The sequence below is a fragment of the Pteronotus mesoamericanus genome, unplaced genomic scaffold (assembly GCF_021234165.1).
Source record: "Pteronotus mesoamericanus isolate MK-2021 breed Mesoamerican mustached bat unplaced genomic scaffold, CSHL_Meso_final scaffold_232, whole genome shotgun sequence".
Classification (NCBI taxonomy): Eukaryota; Metazoa; Chordata; class Mammalia; order Chiroptera; family Mormoopidae; genus Pteronotus; species Pteronotus mesoamericanus.
Window position 1 is genome coordinate 21,154,132 of NW_026555311.1, and position 17,312 is coordinate 21,171,443.

Here is a 17,312-nt window from a genome sequence, read left to right on the forward strand (position 1 = left end):
AAATATGCTTGTTTTACCAAGAGGTATACATGTAATTTGTATAAGTTTACATAAATTACAATCCATTAAGTGGCAATTTTCATGTATATTTCCTACATTGCTGATGATTTAGAAACCAAGATGATGAGAAAATTTAATTAAGTGCACCGAATATTAGTTATCAAGGAATAACATAGAGCTTTTGAATCTCTTGTACTATCAGTAAGTCAGATAAACGCTTTTCATCGTTTTCTCTGAATATTCACCTTCTTGACCCTTCCATAGGGCTACCCACACTGACCTCAACTTGAAGTGTAGAGGAAGAATGAAAAGACAAGGGAAAGGACTCTGTCTAAAATTTAACTCCTAGAAGACCAGAGAAAACCTTTTATAGCTCATAATTTGAAGGATAAGTTATATTATTCAAGTTTTAGAAATTTTTAAAAAAGTAATTTTTAAAAGTTTTTAATGTCTACAACCTGACTTCCACATTATTTTTAAAAATCTTTTGCTTACTGTGGCCTTTGCTTTACATGACAGCAGAGAGACATGTTCTTGTTAATAATAATAGTAAATAAAAGTTGCCAAAAAAAGGTGATTTTATATCACACTTTCTAACAAATAATATATTGCACAGATCAAAATTTTAAAGAGACAAGGCTGCAAAACTCTGAACTACCTCTAAATATGTATTAAGTAAATTCTGATCAGCAAGTTTCTATTAAAAAAACTCAATGTCCAATGCATATTTAGTAATAAATGATTTTTTCTCTCATGTAAATTGAAACAAAAGCAGTTGTTAACAATTTAATTAAAATAATATCTTATTAATTTCAGATACTGACATTGATATTTCATAGACAAAAATGATACCCTACACAAATATTTAAAAAAGTTTATTAGTGTATAATCATATATGTGTTATATTAGTTTCAGGTATACAATATAGTGATTTGTCATTTTTATATCTTACAATGTGATCATTCCACCAATTCTAGTAATCATCTGTCACCATGTAAACTTAATTAGATAAAAACCATGGAATGCTTCACAAATTTGCATGTCATCCTTGCATAGGGGCCATTCTAATCTTCTCTGTGTCATTCCAGATTTAGTATATGTTGCTGAAGTGAGCACAGGCGAAGATTCTTAACTTAATATAAGGATTTACTTCAATCTGTTGACTAGAGATTAATAATGTTTTTCAATCAAGTGGGTTCTGTAAATTTATTATGTCTACAGATTTTTATAATGCTACAAAACCAGACATTGAGAAAATAAAGTTTCAGTTTATAGATGTTTACAACATTCTTCTATGAGCCTTAGCAAGGGTTACAAGGAGTGGAGAGGTAGAAAGAAGAGCCTCTAGGGAATGCCCCTGTGGGGGTCACCTGGGGAACTTGTTGGGCGCATTTTTAGTTCCTCGGACTGGGACCTTTAGTCTCTTAGATTTGAAAACAGACCAAGACTGAACTGATTTCTTATGGAAGATTCATCTAAACAAAGTTCATTTGAAAGTTGTGTAAAAATCAATATCACTTTATTGGTTTCCAATTTCAATCATTACTGCTAAGGAAATCAGATGTTAAGGTCACCAGAACCTAACTATATGTATGTTATCTCTGTAGATGTCCTGTGGAAAAGCAGCTCATGGATCCAAAAAAGAAGGGTGCATGAAGAGCACAGAATAATGCAGGCAAAAAAATGCTTGAGCATTGAGTTAACTAATGTGTCCATTTCCACAATAAATTGTACCTACCACAGGGATCAATAATTCAAGGATTTTCTGTATTGTGCATGAATGGGAACTTGAATGTTTGATCTCTTCACTTTTTTTTTTTTTTTTTTTGGTGTGGTTTAATGACTACCAAACCCTCCACTTAGGGTTGATGATATCTGCTTTTCTTAAATTTAATACATTGAGACCTAATATAGTTGCATTTTAAGAGTCTTATCTGATTTTTCCAATTTAAGAGAATTTGCATATATACACCCATATCTATTTTATATTGATTTTAATTTTCAGAAGCCAATCATAATTTCAAATGTGTATTTCTTTTGGAGGATGTTTCATTATGTACTTTTACAGGGTGTATAATTTCATTTTTTAGGGCTTGGTAATGCACCAGATCAACATGCTATGAACAAAATGAGTCTGATGTCTCCGGCTGCACAGGTCAAGGGAGATATTTTATATATTAAGTGTTTTAGGCCATCATGGAGCTATCTGAGTACAAATGTAGGGTTTTCACAGTAGGATTCTTAGTGGACTGGAGACTACTAAGCACAAGCCCAGAGATTGTATGTGTGACAACAAATGAATTCATTTTATTTAACTGGTATTATAAATGATCAAAATTGTAATATTTACTAAAATTTATATGTAGCATTGTAATTGCAATTTTTGCCCTGAGGAGCCAAGTAACATATTTAGTACTCAAAGGAAGATTTAAAATATGATTTCCTGACTTGTGGTACAGGAGTTGAATCAGATTTGTTCTTTAAGAAACAAAAACAAAAATGATTTTGATCCATATTTGGATCTAATCACTCTAATTCTTTAACAGGAAGATTAGCTCATAAGTATCCCTACCACATTTCATAAACAAATTGATAAATGAGCTTAATATAATTTACCAGTTACCTGAGAATCTAAAACTGCTTACTTGAACATAATCTTGTATAAATAAACTCTAAATTTTAATAAAAATTAGTCTTTTGACAAAAATAATACTAAACAGTAAAATACTTGTTGTGAATTTAACTTGACCTCTAATAGGAAAACTGACCCTTTCGACCATTGCAAGGAAAAGACCTGGGCTGCACGGGAGCCTGCTCCACGCGCCCTAGTTGCCATGCGCAGCTACTCAGGGAGGCTGTGCTCTGGCCTCAGCAATGCCTCTCCACGTGCAGCTTCACCCCCTGCACTTGTTCTGTTCACGTTCTTCAACTGACTCGCTTGAGTTCAACTTTCAAGAATTACTTGGGCATCAACTCCTAGTTTGAAAGAGGAAAATTTTCCATGGCATTTAGCAGGGAAAAGACCTGATACTTGGAGAGAAATATGAAAGAAAAGAATCTTGGAAGAATAAAAAGGAAAAATGGGTCACTAAGCCTTGAACTTCAGATAAATCACTTAATCTCTCAAGGATTTATATGTAATATGTATGGATTGAAGTAGATAATACCTAGGGCCATTTATAACTTCATATGACAACTTTTTATATTCTCCTTCTACTTGGAAACCTTTAACCAATTTGCACCTTCAACTAAAATCATAACAGATTAAATTAAATCCACCCTCCAAATCCACAATGGTAAATGGGACCCTACTACAAAATCCACACTATAATTACTAATGTATTTCTTTAATATATTTCTTTAATCTAGACTTTAATTTAGATATCATTAATGATCTTATCATCTGTCTGTAAACTTTAAAAAGGCAGGATCTAGCACTTTGTGAGCATTAATAGATATGAATTAATATGTAGAAAGTAAAATAATTATAAAATAATATATGTGAGAAAGTACAGAAAAAATTAACTACTTTGATGATGAAATGCTTTCTTAATAATGAAAACTTTCAAAGTTTTAAGAGAATATTCTTATTCTTAATTCTTAAAGACAGGAACTTAGTTCATTTACTTAGCTCACTAATTATTTAAAAGGAAAATATGGAACCAAGATCATATTCCTTTTATTCTATATTATAATAGGGCCCACAATATTTCTTGCCCATTAAGTTTAGTATCTAAATTTTCAAACTGTATATGTCATCATGTCTTACAATAATTTCATAATAGCAAAAAGTCTCTTAATGGAAAATTTTAGTTAATGCACATCACAATGTAAAATTAGTATTTAGGTTAAAATATTTAATATTTTTAAATTACACTAATAATATGTTACTTTTGGTCAAGAGGGGGCTCTAACAGTATAACAATACATATTATAATTATTGAGGTACAGAAATATTGAATATGAAATGAATTACTGGATCATTCAGAATTTAGCAGAATTGGTTCCTGCCTCTCTTCTGTACCACATTAAGTGCATTGTTTTTGATACATCATTAACTTTTAATGACCCATTATAAAATGGTATCAACACATAAGTGCATTCATATGCAAACCCAAAAAGCAATGCATACCAAATATTATAGAGGTAAGAGGCATAAACTACACACAAGAGGTTTGTCCATAATGTATCCAGCCATGCACTATGAAAAATAGAGATATTTACTGAAGAAGATACAAGAAACTATACATAGGATAATGATGCCTCAGTCCCCTTCAAAGTAGTCACCTTGGTACCCCACACAGCTCTCCAAATTACCATCAGCTGCCCCGTCATATTTTCCTGACTCATCTAAGGTCTGAACTCTCTTTCCTTTCAAGGGTGATTTTAGCTTTGGGAAAAGCTAGAAGTCTCAGGGCACCAAATCTGGGCTGTGGGGGGGGCGGGCACTGAGACGCCTGGGTGATTTGATGTTTCACCAAAAAACTCTGCAGAAGATGTAATGTGTGAGTAGGCAAGTTGCCATGATGAAGCTGCTAATCACCAGTTGCCATACCTGTGGATTTCTGAATCATCTGAATGGTTTCCTCGGAGGAATGTTCAAGCTTAACACAAAATCTGATGCAGATTCATTGCTATACTCGCTCAGTCATTTTGAACGTGATGGCCACACAGTACATATGCTCACTCAACAGCAGCTACCATCCCCACTGACTAGTACAGTGAAGTCGTTATTGTTCACAGAAGCACATTCCAGCTCACTCTCCTTGGCTGCCAGGTTACATCCATGCCATGAAACTGTTCTTGTTTTATTAACAATGGCTGGACTTGTTTCTGGACAGACCTTGTATATATTGTTATATGATTGCTATAGAGTGTTTATATTTCCTCGAAATTTATATGCTAAAATCTAATCCTTAATGAGATAGTGCCTAGAGGCAGGGCCTTCGAAAGATAATTAGGTCATAAGGGCGAAGCTCTCATGAATGGAATTAGTGCCCTTATAAAAGAAACTCTAGAGATCCCTCACCCCTTCTGCTATGTTAGGACACAGGGAGAAGCCAACTCCCTATGAACCAGGAACTGGGCTTGCACCAGACACCAAATCAAATGGCTCCCTATCTTGGACTTCCCAGTCCCCAGGGCTGTCAGAAATAAATTTAAGCTGCCCAATCTAAGGTATTCTTGTCATAGAAGCCAGAATAGAGTAAGTAATGATCATTGAGATAACACCTTAGTAGTAGATATAATTTGATCTAACTTAAGTAAATATCATGGAAGCCCTGACCCAGGAATAAAGGATCTGTTCCCTCCCACCTCACCCCCAGCTACAATGGGTTCTCATCAGTATGCCTTACTTGCCCCAGTATTTTAGGTTCCCTTTCTGTGTGGAGGATAGGGAGATGAATCTGGGTAGACTTCTGTGTCTTTCTTATAGCAGCTATTGTTCTTTTCTTTAGACTTTTCACTCAAGAGTCACTCTCTCAGGAGTTTGGCCAATAATTTTTTTGTGAATACCCAGTGAGGGCTATAGAGAAGAGCTTAAAAGCAGGTGCAAATTCTCACTGTATTGATATTTTCTTGCCAGCCCACAGTCAACCCTTAAGCATTTCTTAGCCATAATTTAACAATTCTTAACTGGCATCTGATTAAGTCTGCTACATCAGGTCCCTCCTTGCTGTCTACCCGCCTTTTCACCTCTGTCTCACGCTAGCCAGGTGCCCTGTGACTTTACTTCTCAGATGGTCCAAGAGAAGTTGGGATTTTGTATTTTCTCCATCTGTTTTGCTGTTGTTATAAGGGTGGGAAAAGGCTCTTTGCAGTTTTCTACATCCCAAGCTAAAACCAGACAATCTACATATGGTTAAAACATATTTTCATTATATAAAAATATTCAATAGCCTAGAATGATAATCACTATTATTTATATATCAAAGGGAATGCCTTTTATATTTTCCTTCTATGGGAAGAGAGCATAGTTTTAAATTTTTAGCTGCTCAAAATTGACAGCTCAATTAGATGAAAAACAATTACTTTGGTCTCAAAAAAAGACAATATTTAGAATTTTTCTTCCATAGAATTATAACATAAGTTATTTTCTTTCTTTTGTACCTTTTCCACTTCCTAGAATTCTATTGTATTAGCTTCTTTTTTATTAGTTGTATATTGATGATTTCATTATGCCACTTAAAACTTTTCCTTATTATTTTCTTTCTGATTGAAATCTCTCTCCTGAAGAATGGATCTTCTTTAATCCCAGATACATATATACATTTAACTATGAACTTATAGGTATGATGCACTTTCTTTGTTCCTTAAGTATGCAGAGCAATATAAGCATTGCTTTACTCGTGTAAGTTTCAAGCACCCCTACCAGGTATGGCTTTCAAAGACAGTGATCAAATAGTTGTATTAGTCCTCGCTAACATTGAAAGCTATTCCTTTATTGCTTCTAAGCACAGAAAAGAATGTAGAAAAGTAAAATCAAAGTTAGATCTAACATAGAATGATAAATACTGCAAAGACATTATGTAGAATAATAGAGACAAAAAAAAGTAAGATGACAATAAATAAACTGATAAAATCAAAAGGAAAGGGAATAAATCGGAAGGAACAGTGAAAAAATAGTTTGAAAATCTATTCTTACAAAGATAATTTAGCATCTGAAAGTTATTCCTTCTTGCTTTGAGATAAATATTATTGTAAATAAAAACTTCTCACCCTGGCTGGTGTGGCTCAGTGGACTAAGCACTGGACTGAGAAGCAAAAGGTCACCTGTTCGATTCCCAATCAGGGCATATGCTTGGGTTGCAGGCCAAGTCTCCAGTAGAGGGCATGTGAGAAGCAACTACATGTTGATGTTTTTCTTCCTCTCTTTTCCCTCCCATCCCCTCTCTCTAAAAATAAATAAAAGAAGATTACCAAGAATCTATTATGTGCTGAACATTTAAAGACAACAACAACAACAAAACTTCTCTATCATTCCTTTATTATTGAATTTGTTTCTTGTCACCACTTGCTGATTAAACCAATTTGAATTTTTATCATCCCCTACACCAAAAGCTGAGGAGGGAGCAGGGCTCTGCATCCTGCAGAGCCCACTCTGGGGGAGTCATGGATGGGTAGAATAAACATGAGTCATTGAAAACACTTCTCTGTTTGACAGGAGAGGGGACGTGGCTCTTCCCTTTAGGGGAGAGAAGGGCCCAAACCCCCCATGTCCAAAGGCTTTTATTGAGAACCATATGCACAGGGGTATACAGCAAAGCTCATCAATCAATGTCAAAAATCTATATTTACAGAAAACAGAGAGATCATAGATAACAATTGGAGGAACACAGGAGATCTGCCTCAGGTCAGAGTCTATGAATAATGTAAATCTCCTTCTCAGTATGAGTTGATTATCATAGCCTTTCAGGAACAAAGCATGCTTAGAGGAACTTAATTCTAGGCTTGACTGTGGGAACTGCCTGATCGAGTTTAAGGCTGTACCTGCCTATATTATTGTTTCAACCCAGAACCACCAAGAGATAAGGAGACTTCTTTCAGATAGAGTGAGGACTCTGGCCATGTCCAACCTGAGTCAAGTGGTGTGGGCTTTTTTGCCCTTTTTCCGAGTTCCCCCAAATCCTTGTCTGCTGCCCATACTGGCCGATGTCTGTCTTAGGTTGTCTCTCCTCATGAGAGAACTTACCCGTCATCAACAACCAACCATGACAGGGCCAAGCAGGGCGATGTGAGGGAGGCAGGGGCTGCACCCCTGCCAGGGGGACAGGGCCTATTTTCCCAAGGTCTCTTTGATTATTTCCAGGCTTGGAGCCCTTTCGCCCGTCGGTAGGGCTACGGTCCCTGAAACCAGGCAGGGCGTTTCCCAACAGGTTACCTTTTCTCCACATCTTTGTCAAGACTTTTTGTTTGTTGAATTATTTGATAACAACCATTCTGACAGGTGTAAAGTAGAATCTCACTATGGTTTCTATTTGCATTTCCCTGATGATTAGTGATGTTGATTATCTTTCATATGTCTGTTGACCATTTGTATGTTTTCTCTGGATAAATGTCTATTTAGGGATTCGGCCTATTTTTTAGTTGAATTATTTGTTTTAGTGCGTTAACTTGTATATATTTTTGATATTAATCCCCTTTCATATGTATCATTTGAGAATATCTTCTCCCATTCAGTATGGCATCTAAGATGATGGTCTTAATAAATTGTGTATGTATTCTGTTTATCAGCTGGCCATTGTTCCATCTCTCTACCTCACTTTGGACCTTCCCATTCCCTGAGGCACAGCAATATAGAAATAAGGTCAATCAATAGGCTTACAATGGCCTCTAAGTTTCAAATGTAAGATGAATCAACTGTTAGATGAATCAACTGTAAGATGTCTACATAGGTGCTGGTTTTACAAAATAGGGTAGCAATAAAGATATGTAATATCAATATTTTCATGTTTGTGTACAAAATAAAACACTCATTCTTTCAATATCATATCTTCGATAATACCCACAATTACAAATTCTTAAGAAGTCTCAACTAATATGTAATTCATAGACCCTAAGTCTTGTACTTGACCAAAAGGAAATTAGCATTCCAAATTCATGTCTTATAAGCATACTATTTCCAAGTCCACATGTTTTAAGAGGGTAATATCCATTTTATGGTCTTATATATGGGGACATAGGATTCATTCCAGTTTTAGTTCCTCAAAGAGAAACGATCTATCATTTTATTTTTTTCCTTCTTTTAGTAAGATTAACTCTCATTTATCCAGAAGCAAAAACCTGAAATCTCAAATAGCTACTGTTATTTTCATAATATGCACTTTGATTTTGTGAAAGTGAGAAATAAGCTTAATCCAAATTGAAGGTTATACTTCCATATTCTTTATATTTCCACTCATAATTTCAGAGCACCTATAATGAGTTCACATTTCCAAAATGTTCTAGAAACACGATTTTTTCTATTTCTATAATAGATTCTTTTATCCTCAGTAATATAACATATGCACAATAACTTTTTACTTTAAAATAGGTAAATGAAAAAAGTTTTATCTCATTGAAATTCTTGCTGTAGTTTTCAATTTTTATCAGTTAATACAGTACCAATACCTACATAAAAGCTACTATACCTTCAGTACACAAAGAGAGGTAGGTAATTGAGAAAAAGATAAAAAGAAATATCAATAAGGGGCAATTTGAGACCTGTTGTTGATTATTTAATTTTAGGGTAATAGTTAATGTATCTAAATCCATCTTCTATTTACATTAGTGGTTCTTTCTGCCACAACTTTATACGTAAGAATCTAAATCTTGAATATTCTTTCATGAAAAAGGAGATAGTACAATGCATAGTTTCATTTGTAGTCTGGCAAACTTTATCATGGTGCAAAGTATTTAAAAAAATTAAATCACAGATCTTTCTCAGTGAATGCACAAAATCATGCGTTTCTTCTGCCAACAGTGAAGAAAAGCATTATGCAAACAGAACTGCACCTCTGAATCACCTTTAATGTCATATTAAGATGAATCTCTTTGGCATTTATTGCTAGGCCCCACATCAGAGTCACGTGGTGTAATGCTGTAGCAGTCTATAATGGAAGTAAGCAACCATGATTTTCTGATGAATGCTGGTGTGGGAAAAAGAGAAGAGACATGGATGGAATGGACAATGAAAATAGCTCATTCTCAAAGTCTGATGGCACTCTGGAGATTCCACATGTTAAATTTACATATACATCCCTCATCGACAAAAAGTTCATGTGAAAGCAGACAAGCCGTCACAGAAATCACCTAGCTAAAATGCAACTATCTGATTATCTGGCAAGGTGCATATTTTATAATACAGCTGAGCAAGGTTGTAAAATCGGGGATTTCTATGTAAAAATTAGAGATTATTTTCAAATTTTCTGAATATTATGACTTGAAACTAAACTAAGGTGGTTAGAAAGTCAACTTTGCTTTAAATTCACTGGAAAGAAGATTTCTTTTAATGGAATTTTACTTTTCAAGAAAAGAAGTCTCATTAACTGTGGCTCAAATGCAGCTGTGTATGATAAAGGAGCTCTCTGAACAAGGATGTAAAGGAAGTTAGGATTTAAGAAAGCTTACTGATTTGGCTGACAGAGAAAGTAGTATCATTGTTGCTAAATAAAAGTGAACTGAAATAAGAGCCACTTTTACCTTTGCCCCAGACTTTGAGCCATTATTGAAGCCTCAGTGAACTAGGCAACATCGCAATGCAGTTTTCTTAAATGAGCTGGATAATGACAAACAGATAAGGAAGAGGCAAAGGGAACTGTTCGCTACAAGCACGTTATAGGTAATATACAACTTTGGGAATTGCATATTGACCTTAGGGCATTTGGTCTCAACCCGCATGCCATGCTACAGCACAGGAACACAGAGTCATGTTTACAACACAGAGCTGAATTTAGGAGACTCACATAATTGCCTGCGAGAAGGTACAGGAGCACTTCCATAAGCTGTGCCCTGTAAATAAAACACATTTTTTTTTGGAGCAACTGATCATTAGAAACAGTAAAAAATGGTAAAGGAATGAGCAAATAAAATGAAAAAAACAAAAACAAAATAAATAAATATGGTTCAAGAGGCTGTTTTTATTAAGCTTTTGAGTCACTGTATATGGCAGACATATGTTAAAATCATATTTGTAGAGAATTAAGAAAAATATGCAATACACCAAAATAAGATATAAAAATAAAAATTACAGGAAAATATGGGAACATTTAATTTGACAGAAAGAAAGTTTGTGAAAAGTAGAACACATGATATTTATGAGGTGGCCTCCTTAAAAAGTAGGTTCCCTTGCACCAATTCCTTATCTGATGTAAACATTTTCTCAAAGTCTTAAACTAAACAGTATACTAATTGTGCTTTCTTTTTCAAACTAAAACAGTGTACAAAACAAAAATAATGACCTCAATAAAATAGCTCTAATCTGAGCATCAATAAAAGTTAATCACTGAAAAACAGCATAATTAAATGGAAAAAAAAGTTATTAAATAAAGACATTAATTGTGTATGATAGGCACCAAAGTTAGAACAACCACATTGTGATTACTTGCTATATCCCTCCAGTTGACAAAGCTCTGCACAAACATATTGTAATTTAAATTGTATATTTTTATTCCTGGTGCTGATCTCTGTCACAAAATTATATAAGAATACACTCAAGAAGTTTTAAAATATTAGGTAAATACAGATCTCTGTGAAAATCAATAGTTCACTATAAACATAATGTACAAAAAACAAGAATATTTGAAAAAGATTAGTATTTATTGAACATTTACTCTAAAGTTGCTATGCTTAGCACATGAATAGCATTATCTCATTTAGTTCCCACAACAGTCCCTAAGGTAGTTACAATTTTTGACTTTTATTTATTATGATTCCCATTTTTGCTAATGAGAAAACTCTTTAGAATTAAGTAACTTTAGATTCATTATAGAGTCTGTTAAGGAACCATCCACTTTGTTTAAGGCTAGTTTATGTGATTGAAATGAGGAATCCACGTAATTATTCCTGTTGCTGGCATTTAATGAATTTCTCGTCTAATGAAAATAGCAAATGTTAGTATTAGGGCCTTGGTTCCTTGTGCAAGTTTGATACCAAAGAAGAAACTTATCTTGTAAAGTTATGTATGCTTGCTTTGAGGGATGATAAATAAGAAATGCATATCCCTTGCTTAAATTTTCTTTGTCTAAGAATATGTTTGTATCTCTAACTCTACCTAGGAAGGAGCATATCCTTTTGTCTTTGGTCTATTGGGATTTGCCTGCGCTCAGCTTAAATACATTTTGCCCTGCGTGTGTGTGTGTGTGTGTGTGTGTGTGTGTGTGTGTGTGTGTATTTTTTTTTTTGTAGTAACTTTGATCAAAAGATGGCAGCCTCCACTTAGAAGAAAACATAGTATTCCAGAAACTTATTATAGAGGATCAAGTGTAGACTTTTAGCAACAACCAGTCAATCACTCACTCCTAAGTATTGAACAAGGCAAGCCAGAATCTTGAATACGCTGTTGTTTTGCACCTTGAGATCATAGGCAGAAATCAGGGAAGGTCACATCTAAGCACTGCTCCAGTTTTGCATTTGTGATGGAATAAAGTCTTATCTGGGTTATTCAGATGGAAAGAAATCTATGCAAAATGTAGATCAGTGAGAGTTGCATAAATCTTGAAGATCCTAAACTAGGGTATATGGACAGAGGTTTAACGCTAAGCACAAAACCATTATTCACTGTGCAAGTTTGACTTTACAAAGTCATCATTATTTGCAACAAGATAATTGTTATTTGTAGCAAAAATTCATCATTATTTGTGAGAAAATTTATTGACTTTTTCTCTTACTTTTTAGAATTTTAAGGATTTACCGCAAGTCTAAGTAACAACCTAATTTCAATTTTTTATGTAAAGCTATATTATTGAAACTCAGAATAGAAATTAAAAATCAAATTAATTTTCCTGTTTATTAAAAATATTTCCAGGTCTTGCATTATATTAGGACTCATCTTTATTAGATATATAATTATAGAAAGATGTTTATTCAAATTTATTCCTATAATAAATCAACAACAAACACACCACTGAATCAAAATGTAAAGTATGAGAAAGTAATATATCATGTTAATATAACTTGATTGGAGAAGCTAGTGTCTGAATTTCTAAACCTTCCACTTGTGATAACTGGGTGGTAGGGGTCACATTAAATAAATCCGCAGTAGCTCAATAAAATTCTTAGGGAGAATAGCTTGGATTTAAGTTTTTGTTTTAGCTGGCTCCAAGCAGTTTATTGCATGATACTTCTTTCATTCCAGTGACAAACCTGATGCGTAGTATACAGACATCATTTGGGTTGTCTCCCAGATCACCTTTCTCGCCTCAAATTACCTATTTTTTTTCCATCAATTAAGTTTCTTTTGATTGCACTTTACACAGGTGACTGCTATGGATTTGTGTTTTTGCTTATACTTCTCAGAGTCATTTAATTTAATTATATATGTATGTTCAATGGATTTTTAAAAATAGACAAGTATTTAGAGCAGTTTTATGTTTACAGAAAAATTGAGTGAAAGGCACAAATTTCCCCTGTTTTCACTTCTCCCCACAAATGCATAGTCTTTCACACTGTTAACATCTCCCATCAGAGTGGTTCATTTGTTATAATTGATAAACTTACATGGACACATTATCATCCAGTGGCATTCAGTGGTTTTGGACTGTCATGTACCCATAATAATATAGTATCATAGGGTAGTTTCACTGTCCTAAAAATTCTTGTGCTCTGCCTGTTTATCTCTCCCTCACCCCAATCCTTGACAACAACTGATCTTTTTTACTGTCTCATAGTTTTAACTTCTCCAGAATGTCCTATAGTTGGAATCATATATGATATAGCCTTTTCAGACTGGCTTCTTTCACTTAGTAATATGCGTATAAAGTTCTTCCATGTCTTTTTATGCTTGATAGCTCTTTTCATTTTAGCACTGAATAATATTCCATTGTATGAACATGCTACAATTTATTTATCCATTCACCTACTGAAGAACATCTTGGTTGCTTCCATGTTTGGACAATTATGAGTAGAGCTTCTTCAAACATCTGTGTGCTGGTTTTTGTGTGGACATAAGTTTTCATCTCATCTGGGTAAATACCAAGGAAGGAAATTGCTGGATTTTGTAGTAAGAGTATGTTTAATTTTATAAAAAAAAATGTTAAACTACCTTTGAAGAGGCTGTATCTCAGTAGAATCTTTTACAAATAAAAATGCCATCAAATGTCAGTATAAAAACCAAATATAGATAAAGTAATTGTTTTTAATGAAACACCAAATCCAAGATAGCACATTTCCAAAATCTTTATAAACTTTATATGACTGTATAAACCCTGACTTTATAAACTTACATATGTGTATTAGTTAAGAATAAATATAGAGTAATAAATATGACTAATTTTTATTGAAGTAATACCTTGGTTGGGTAACAAATTATCAGATATTTCCATAAGAAGACTGAGCATTGCTAGAAAATGTTATTTTGCCTAGGAGAGCTGCTTAACATGAAAAAGTTAGAACCAGTTAAAAATATTTAGGGAGATATGATGACTAAACCTAGATTCTCCAGTTTAACCACATAATTTCCTTTCTAACCCATTTTCTCTCTAAAAAGTTGATTAAAAATTCCATCTATAATTTGGGACTAAAAAGTGTGCAACTATTACTAATAATTATATCTAAATCAAAGTACTGAGCTTATTCATCCAAGGTTCCATTAAAGAGAAAGCCTGTGTTCAGTTTAATTTCAGAAGCTCAGTGAAACCAGCATAGAGCCACTTAAACTTCCGACTTTGTTTCACACAGACAATATAGTTCATGGATATCATTGTGCTTATTTAATATTTTTTACTATGATTTATAGCACACTATGGGCTTATTTCATACATCTTGCAATGTAAGAAAGAATAAAATTCTTCGAAGCACATGATATCTCCATATAATACATTTCCTGTTACCACAAGTAGAGAAGAAGAAGAAGGAGAAAAAGGAGTTTCCCTGGTGACAGAGCCAGAATGTGGCAATGGCAGGCCTAGAACTGAAGTCTTTTCACTCTCACAATCCAGCAGCCTACTCCATGGCAAGACTGTGGTCAAGGTGAATATGAGGTCAGACCCACACACGTAGAGGCTGTTCTATTCAATATGAAAGCATGGCGATTCTCATTATAAACCATCTTAGCTGTAAATAAGATGAAATAAACAGAAGATTCTGGAACAGTGAAAACATGAAAACCAGAAATCCATAAAAGAAAGACAGTGAATGTCTTTATTTATCTATCTATCTTTCTAGCTACCTACCTACCTATCATCTATCATCTATCTACCATTTATCATCTATCTATCATAAATTATCTATAAGCAAAAAAGAATGTAATGTAATGGATTAGGTGCTTACGAAACCAATATCAGTGCTAGAGGAGCAACAGACAGAAAAGACCACTGCTGGCTTTTAGGTTTTCCGTTATCACTGTGGTGTGGAGAGAAAAAAAAAATGCTACTACTGCACACATTAAAATTATGGAAAAATACCTCTGACAGGACAGATACCTTGTAGTCACAGAGCCAGTTACCTTTAAAAGGCACACACAAAAATGTGGCAAACCCCATTAAAGCCTTCCTACTTTTCTGGAAGCACATAGTAAAAACAGATTGTAGGCATAGTTTGGAACACAGAGATGGAAAAGAAAAATATACAGTCTAGTTGGGGTGAGAAAATGTTAAAATAATATCTCAAGTATGATTAATAAGAACTCAGAACTTATTCACTGGCCCCAGGCACACACTAAAAAGCAAAACAGTACCAGATATGGAATGGATATATAAATATAAGAAAATTCTTAAGTAACCTTTATCCAAAAGCCTTGGGCCAACTATTTTTCAGGTCCCAGGATTATTCAAAATCTACAAAATAGCATTTCCAGCTAAGTCTAGAGCTGGAGTAATCAAAGACATTAATATTTCTGCAGCAAAAATATAACCCCACTGTGATTTAATAAAAGTTATGAATATAAGGGAGACTGCCAAAAAAATGGAATTATCTTCTGGAGGGTAGATCTGTTGTAGTACAGGCTTTTCCCACTAGGTGAGTGTTCTAAGAACCCATCTACATCAGTGTACCAGCTGGCGTTGTTGTGAGAGGCTGCGTTTGGCTTCAGTGAATTTTTTTTTTTTTTTCCTAAGGACTCTTTTGATGCACTTGCCATTTCATAATGGGTGATTTACCAGTGCACCTTCCCATCATGCTGAGTGTTTGACCAAAAGCAGCATGACCCACTATGGCCCACCATCCCCATTCAACCCATCTTGCCCTGAACAACTCTCTTTTGTTTTCCTGGATGAAGAAAGGCCTCAAAGGGAAACATTTTGCTGATGTGAAAGAGGTGAAATAAAAACCAGCAGAGGTACTAAAAGGCATCAATATTGATGAGTTCAAAACTGTTATGAGCAGTGGAAAAATGTCCTGACAGGTGTACTGCATCAAATGGAGAGTGCTTTGAAGATGACTGAAGTTTAAATGTGTCAGAATACACAATTTTTTATAAATAAATTCTCGTTTTCTGGGTCCCCCCCTTGTGGCTTCTTTTCAGTTTAGATCAGGTCAGATTTGTTTCCTGACAAATCACAAGAAAACTTTGTTTTAGGGGATTTTGTTTGTATATTTGGAAACTTAGAATTGCAGATGAGAGATTAAACAGCTATAAAATCATTAAAAATTGTGAAATTAGAAAGCAAGGATCTATGAAATTTAAGAAAATTAGAATTTTCATTGCTTTATCTTAGGTCCTCAAAATGTTAAAGTTCTTTTGAATAAGAAACACTTTAGGAAACAATTAGTTGTTCAAGAAAATCGATTTATGATTTTAGCATTTATAGAAGACTGTTCAACTTTTAGAATAATCACAAAGGGAAAGTTTGATCTTTTTCTTTCATGATACACATATGTGGAAGTAGTAGGTTAAGTTAATACGACCATTTTAAATTTTGTAGAAAATGTGATTTTTAAATGATGACAAGCTATTTATTATAAATATATCAGTCTTCTTACATTCCTGCACACTTTTTGGTGGAATTTCTATTTGAACTTGAAAGAGTAATGTTTTAAGTTTATATATACCATTAGAATTACCTTCATATTCAAATGTTCTCTCTTTTTAAATCTCTCTTAGATCATAGACCTGCCCAAGTCATGCCTTTGATCTGTTATTTTGGATGACATACAGTGATAGACTTATTTGCTCATTAATCAAACCAGACAGTGTACCGAACTTGCAAGGCAAAAGTGCCTTTAAATAGACTGCATTTTCATATCCAGCTTATCTTTACATAATCAAAAATTGAGAGCATCAGGCTGAATATCTACTGTTAGCATTTCAGAAGGTAGTGCAGTGAATTTGAGACATTAAATTAAGTAGGATTTGGTATTAGTTCTCTTTAACTGCCAGAAAGCAAAGAAGAAATTTTTTTTTATGAATAAAAGAAAAAATATCAGAACTTTGTGAGATGCTTTCCTTTATTTTCTCAACTTGGTGGAAACTTAGAAATGAAAACCTATGAAGTAATGATGATTCAAATCCTTACAGTTTCTGAATAATGATACTGAGCCTAAAGAATTTTGTTTCTATTAAGGAAATAATCACAGGAAAATTGTACTGAGAACATTAAATTTTGCCCCCTCTTTTTCTGCCTTCCTCTAACACTCTATTTACCACAGTTACACACATAATAATACATTTATTATAT

At 34.0% G+C, this 17,312-nt stretch overlaps 1 non-coding gene across 1 annotated transcript; it reads right to left on the reverse strand.

Annotated features, from left to right (window-relative positions):
- Window positions 1-1,011: 1,011 nt before the first annotated feature.
- LOC129085454 (U6 spliceosomal RNA) lies at window positions 1,012-1,116 on the reverse strand. Its single transcript, XR_008530708.1, has one exon. It is a non-coding gene; the product is annotated as a U6 spliceosomal RNA (small nuclear RNA).
- Window positions 1,117-17,312: the final 16,196 nt, after the last annotated feature.